Below are 7,657 nucleotides of genomic sequence, written 5' to 3'. Positions count from 1 at the left end.
ATGTTGGTATGAATAACAGACATCATGTTTAAAAAGAACTTTCAGCAATGTGATATGAAGCGCTGCAACTCGCTGTGGTGATTGCCGTCCTTGAACCGTGGCAGGATCCGCTGATTGGGCCGACTGTGATTCTTTCCACAATGATGCCGGAGTTTCAGCATCTCCGATCGCATTACGTTGTGTTTTATTCGTATCTAAGCTGACACAGCGTGGCGTAACTGAACATGTGGTCAAAGGGGCGTCACGCCCTCAATGGGGCGGTGGGGTAGCCGAGTGGTTTAAGCGTTCGCTCGTCACGCCGAAAACCCGGGTTCAATTCCCCACATGGGTACAATGTGTGAAGCCCATTTCTGTAGTCCCCCGCCGTGATATTGCTGGAATATTGCTAAACGCTAAACCATACTCACGCACACCCTCACTCATACACTGTAGTATAACGGTTATATTAGAGCGGTGTCGAAACCATCGATGGCAGGTGAGGGTAAACACAGGGTATGGTACCGGTGTGAACAGCCGTCACAAACAGGCGGCTGCAGATGATGTGGGGAGTTGTAAGACCGGTGTACCACGATGTCCCGCTCAGTGTACCCCGGATGCAGCATGTCATTAAGTACATGTGGGATATAACCGTAAATACTCTAATATACGCCGGGACATTCGATTAACCGACAATACATAAACGTCTAGTCAAACGGTAAATTAAAACGGTAAATTGAAAGGGTAAATAAAAACGGTAAATTAAAATGGTAAATTAAAACGTTACATTAAAACGGTAAATTAAAACGGTATATTAAAACGGTAAATTAAAACGGTAAATGTGAAACAAAATGTAACAAAATTGAAATGCAAACGAAAAACACACACGCCTGCCTAAATAAAACCACACGGGAACTGAGGACATAAAATTTAAAAACACCCGGTACTTATTGGCGAAATTTACGGTATGTATAAACATCAAGAGATATTGTCATGCATAGCTGCAAGTTCAACACGGAGCGTAACAATATTGCTGGAATATTGCTTAACGCGGCGAAAAAAATACTCACTCACTCACTCATATTGCTGTCATATTGCTTAAAGCGACGTAAAAACACACTCACTCAGAAAAGTACACTTGATTCTAATGTACCACGTGACCTCTTTAGCCACGCCCCCCGCAGGATATCAGAGGCCATGGCGATCACGTGAATGTTTCTTTCAAAACAGACCGGAACATTCTGTTATACACATGGAACACAATATGTTACATTGTTCCTTTTAACCTGATCTTAAAAATCAATATTTCAGTCGGAAGAGATCGATATTATACACCCTTATCCCTCCTTTGCACTTGCGCAGTGTGGCTCTTCTTGATGATATTGTGTAAATTACATGCATATTCATAATTTTCCAATAACTTATTTTCGCGGAGATGAATAATTTGCTTATCGATGGACACAGCGTTTACAGTTATATATCGAGATTCATTCATAACGGCAACAGCAGCCGAGAGAATTAGCAACGACGTGGCGTGTTCGATAGGGCGCCACAGGATTCAACGAAGTGATTGTGAGTATGCATGGGTGTGTTCGATTAGATCCCGGCGAATGAGCCGCGCATTCAGGTGTGACATCAAAAGGAAGCAGGTGAAAGCCGCCATCTAGGTCAGGTCGAGCTCGATCAACACACACTGACAATCCCGTGGCACGCTTGCCGGGATACGCAGGTATTTAACACACAATGTACCCACATATACCGCGGTACTCGTGGCCTTGGGCGAAGGTTGCTTACAAAATGATACCAGGGTTACTGACGAAACGATAATTTAATCTGTCGGAAAAAACAGTTCTTGATTTAGGCGCAAGGTGTTTCACCTCGCGCGTGAATGGGTTGTTATCAAAGACATACGACATGGGGATTTGATTGAGCTGCGATCCAGCGACGTGAGATGTGATTTCCTTCTGCTGTGGTTACTAGTGCGGAACGCCGTAATGTCATGTAAGAATAAAGCTGGATCCGGGGTTAATCTACCATTCTGCTGACGAGTCACTCTACATGTGGAAGGTGGGAGATACAACGTGTTTAATACCCCTCCCCAGCCTGTGAGTGCCGAGATACTTGATGTTGTCAGTAACTGTTGTGTATTGATTGATTCGCCGAGGTTGTAATATCTGCGTGTGTTGTAATGACATGATCTTACACCCGCCCACTGCTTGGTCTGAACGAGACAGAATATCACAGAACTGTCCAGTGATCGGATCTTCTCTAACCTCGTGCTGGATTTGACATGGACAGCTGAAATCGACAAGTGTGATATCGGAGGTGTTGATATCGGCTTTATTCCCGGATTATTATGACAGCACATTACGCACGTGCTGTGTGAGTGTGATATTGACACGCATCTGATTCATGTACATTGCTGTCACTCGGATATAGACGCGTTTCACCTGTGATCTACAAGTCATCTTTATCCAGGTAAATACACCATTAGTTAGACGCCTGAAGGCTGATGAAACAAATAAGAAATATGAGAGGTATAAGTTCTATAATTGTATCGGTATTGACCGATTAATTATGCAAACACGCGCACTGAGGTGTTGGTTATGCATATGCTGTTGTTGATTGCTGGATGACGGAGGTGAAATGTACATGTGAAATGAACGCGGAACGTGAAACACACCAGATGGCAGTGTGTTGACACAGTGCATGAGTTGGACTGCATATATGGCGGAACATGCACCTTATACCCCGTTATAACACGGTTTGTTTCCCCCCTTGCTCTGCTCAAGTGCATCTCTTTTCAAGAAAGCCCCGACATAACAACAAGTCAACGACTTTATAAAATCAACGTGCTTCGTCCGGAATTCGCTCTCCATCATTTACAATAATCCCATGTGGACAAATGTACTACTCGCTATTTGTTAAGGATATTGACAACTCGCTGCAACAACAACAACAACATCAACAACAACAACAACAATATATAATGATGATAATGAGTACATATCTGTAGCGCCAAATTCCACGCTCATAGCGCTCATGATTAACCCGGCCAATAGAGCAGTGTGCTCTCAAGCGTCATTCTCAGCTCCCTGGGGAGGATACAAGTATACATTGGCTTTTATGAAAGATTCGCTTCCTTGAATCCGTTCTACCCTATGTTCTCTCTGTTGTGTGTTTACTGGCACACTAGTGTAAAAACGGTATAGTTACAATTGAACCCTTATTTGTCTATTTTAATACACGGAAATATTTATGTAAAAATGTCGAATGTAATAATGTGTACATGTTGCTGATAACCTACCTATGCTGGCGCCCAACATCTGTAGTTTGAGATCAGTTATTACCTCTTTATAAACCTTTTGGCGGAGGCCGTAGAGAGATATATGCATGTACAGATACATTAATATTACGTTAAACTTATCTAGCCGGGATTTATGAGGCGTATGTTTGAAAATAAAATGTTTTACAGACATGTTGCTTGATGCTTGGGTAGAGAGGATCCCAAAGAGATATACGCGTTATCTCGCGTCGAGGGACGAGATCTCGTTTACCTTCTAACTGCATTCACGAGCTTATATATGGAACGTTTGCAATGTAAATACCAGTCTGTGAGTGACAGCTGTCAATCAAAGGTGATATCTAATTGCCCTTGTTAATATTGAACATAGACTACATATACTGGCATATCATGGCCTCGTTCAATGGTGCATATCACGGCCTCGTTCAAAGGTGCATATCATGGCCTCGTTCAATGGTGCATATCATGGCCTCGTTCAATAGAACATATCATGGCCTCGTTCAATAATACATATCATGGCCTCGTTCAATGGGGCATATCATGGCCTCGTTCAATGGTGCATATCATGGCCTCGTTCAATGGTGCATATCATGGCCTCGTTCAATAGTGCATATCATGGCCTCGTTCGATGGTGCATATCATGGCCTCGTTCAATGGTGCATATCATGGCCTCGTTCAAAGGTGCATATCATGGCCTCGTTCAATGGTGCATATCATGGCCTCGTTCAATAAAACATATCATGGCCTCGTTCAATAATACATATCATGGCCTCGTTCAATGGTGCATATCATGGCCTCGTTCAATGGTGCATATCATGGCCTCGTTCGATGGTGCATATCATGGCCTCGTTCAATGGTGCATATCATGGCCTCGTTCAATGGTGCATATCATGGCCTCGTTCAATAGTGCATATCATGGCCTCGTTCAATAATACATATCATGGCCTCGTTCAATAGTGCATATCATGGCCTCGTTCGATGGTGCATATCATGGCCTCGTTCAATTATACATATCATGGCCTCGTTTAATGGTGCATATCATGGCCTCGTTCAATAGTGCATATCATGGCCTCGTTCAATAATACATATCATGGCCTCGTTCAATGGTGCATATCATGGCCTCGTTCAATAGTGCATATCATGGCCTCGTTCAATAATACATATCATGGCCTCGAGCTCGTTCAATAGTACATATCATGGCATCGTTCTATTAAGAGGTCTTAACACCAATATATCAAACGAACTTCCTCACTTTAAGATAAGGAGGCCACTTGAACACAGCAATCTTGTATAGAGTATCTAGTTTATGTTAAAGTATGGGAATTATAATGGTCTTAGCGCTAAGTATGTTGTAGGTTTGTGTTAAAGTATGGAAAATACGATGGTCTTAACGCTAAGATTGCTTTGTGAAAGTGGACCTATAGCTAGCGCCTCGTTCTACAGAGTGATTTTGGCTTAACATAGAGCGATCTCGCTACAGACATGTATTGATAACAAGTAGCGGCCATTCGGAAATGTTAGCATGTGTCTATATATGTGTCTCTGTCCCATATGGTGAGCGAAGTAATCTAAATTCAAATATTTCCTCATACCCCAGTTGTCCCACATAGAACGAGTATACAGTATAAGACGTATTTACAATCTCATTAAAATCAGATCTAAGTTCTCGCTGCCGCTAAACAAAGATCTGAGGACATCCCATTACGGGTCACGTCAGAACGACCTTTCGCGAACTTTGACCGACCACTGAAACGACTAACAAGAAGTCGACATCAGCCAATTAGAAAGCAGCTTTCCATACAAAAGGCATGCGCATAGTTTTGTTTCATAAACAAACACAAAGCTGTATTTGAATTTACTGCATGTCGATGTTCCAGTGGACTGTACATCAGGTTAGCTTAGCCGGGATACAACACGCCCCCACAGATACGTCCTCGCCGTGGAGGAGGCACTTACACGTTCACAGATACTTAGAATGATATAAAGGACTACGATCATGTCGCGTCTACCTGGGTACACAACTTCTGCGTTTACACCACTCATAAATCAGTGCTTCTTAAAATGAAAATAAACACTGACAAATGGGGAACATTCGTGGTAGTGTTGACGTCAGGAAAAGCATTGCATATTTGTGTCTCTTTAGAGAATATATTTACCTAATCGAGGGATCTGGCAAAGTTAATAATTATTTACCGTGGCACATAGAGAATCTCACCGAGTGTCTTTTGATATCAAATATATCAACACGAGTTGATAAAAGTGGAAAAATTCCGAGGCTTGCCGAGGATTTTTGCCACTTTTATCAATGAGTGTTGATATATTTGATATCCAAAGACACAAGGGTGAGATTTTATTTATCATCCAACATCATTCTTCCAGCTTTTTCAGTTTGTAGACAGTAATAAGCAGTGTCCTCAGTGTAAAAAGTACTGCTAACAGCTTTATTAGCAGAGCCATTAGTGATGTCATTTGATTGTGACGTCATGGTAACCGGTGACGTCACAATGGTCTGCAAAGCATTGTGATGTAATTTCATTGCAGCGATATCTACAGTGTAGATATCACTTCATCTCATCCAAGCGATATCTCCTGTGGGAGCCAGTTTTGGATGATAAAGCCGCGAGTACACCTGTCAACATTATCAGGTGACCAGAATAGAAAGACACGAAGCGAGAGCGAGTTGTGATTTTATCGAAAAAAAATATTGTCTCCGAAAATTCTTGAAAAAAATAATTATGCTTCAGACTGTTGAAAACAAGGAAATTTGCTGGCACAATTTTACATTGTCGTAACAAAATCAGGCTCAAGGTATTAAATCAAAAATATAAATGGATTAGTATTTAATCTCGACACAAAACCCCAGGCCCCTCAAAGAACATCACACGGGTGGCACAGTCGTCTAAGGCGCCGCGATTTGCTGTGCAGAGTTGCGTCCCTTGGGCTGCCAGAAACCTATGATTGTGGGTTCGAATCCCGGTTGGCCCCGATTATGTTTCTAGGTTTGTCAGCACCATTCCCGTGCTCGTGGGTTTCACCGAAGTGGTAAACGCCTGAGACCTGCATCACTTGGGGCTTTCTTCCCACATTAAGCTGACACGCCGCGATATAACTGTAATACTGTTAAAAGCGGCGTTAAACCCAACTCACTCACTCACACTCACCCTCTTTGGGATTCATGTGTGTGAGTTGGGTACACCTGCTTTTGTTACTTTAGTATTCTTTAAATTTCAGTGTTTTGGTATTGATAAGATTTCTATTTTCATATATTGATATGATTTCATTTTTTATCTTTGCTGCTCTCTTCAATGCGTCCGAGTAGCTGTCCATGGCCATCCCTCAGAAGTAGAGTTAGTTTGGTCTTCGCTATTGCATCTCTTGGATTCAGGAACTCTACGACACATAGCGGATATAACTGCATTTCTTATTTTAACCTAGCCCGGGCTGGGACATGGTCTTGACATCCCAGCAACAAGTGAGCCAATGGATTCAGGTTGATTGCAACATGGTCATACGTTGTTATGGTGCTTTTTTGTGACCTAGGCTGAGGCGTGAGATGGCTACTTCAACTTTCCTCTCATTTTAGTATGAGAATGGCTTTTTGTGGATTTGGGGTTGAATTTTGTATAGCCATCTGCCGATCTTATTTGCGTCGCACATGGCTTGCCATCTTTGCGCTATGGAGGCGCTGATTTTGCTTTTTATCTCTAGATTACTGAAGGGAATATGCTGTATATCCGCTTTGTCAAGAGCTAGCTTCGCCAGTGTGTCTGTAATTTCATTTCCATGAATATCTATTTGAGACGGGATCCAACACAGCTGCACCTGTTGCCCTTGGTCCGATAGCTTTGTATATCATGTAGAATATGATTAACTATGAGATAGATTTACATTCACACGAGGGTCTAGCCTTGCTCCAAGGCTGTACTGAATAATAATTCCATGGGTGTATGGTAATTCCATCCTTATAATAGGCAAGTCTAGATATGTGGACAGTCTAAGGACTCTCTTATAGGGACAACGTGTTCTTATTATTTACATAGAAATTATGTAGAAATTATGATTTAAACTAAAATGTTTGTCTTGTGCAAGTCTAGTGAGGATCGTAAAGCGACAATTACAGGCACATAGTACCTGTGTGATTAGTGTTCGCTTCTGTCCACACACACACACACACACACACACACACACACACACACACACACATACACACACAGAGAGAGACTCTCTCTCTCACACACACACACACACACACAGGTAGGCTGCACGGGTGTGTGTGTGTGTGGGTAGGGAGGAGGGAGTGTTGGTACATGTATACTACAACCTCAATAATCTGGACAGTATCTCGTGTTGTCTAGCGCATATTTATTTGCTTAACAT

General features: G+C 42.3%; 1 protein-coding gene across 2 annotated transcripts in view; it reads left to right on the top strand.

Moving 5' to 3' along the window:
• The first annotated feature begins 1,628 nt into the window (after positions 1–1,628).
• The window catches only part of LOC124120175 (calpain-9-like), a 49,413-nt gene continuing 43,384 nt past the window's right edge, over positions 1,629–7,657 (top strand). Inside the window, exon 1 of one of the 2 annotated variants that reach the window (XM_048398120.1) lies at positions 1,629–2,454. The gene's annotated coding sequence lies outside the window, so the exon portion shown is untranslated. The remainder of the gene's footprint in view (positions 2,455–7,657) is intronic. The other variant, XM_048398122.1, reaches the window with a different exon arrangement.

This window comes from Haliotis rufescens, unplaced genomic scaffold (assembly GCF_023055435.1).
Source record: "Haliotis rufescens isolate VD_foot unplaced genomic scaffold, xgHalRufe1.0.p SCAF_18, whole genome shotgun sequence".
Classification (NCBI taxonomy): Eukaryota; Metazoa; Mollusca; class Gastropoda; order Lepetellida; family Haliotidae; genus Haliotis; species Haliotis rufescens.
Note: the sequence above shows the minus strand (reverse complement) of the source record. Positions and strands in the feature narration are given on the sequence as shown.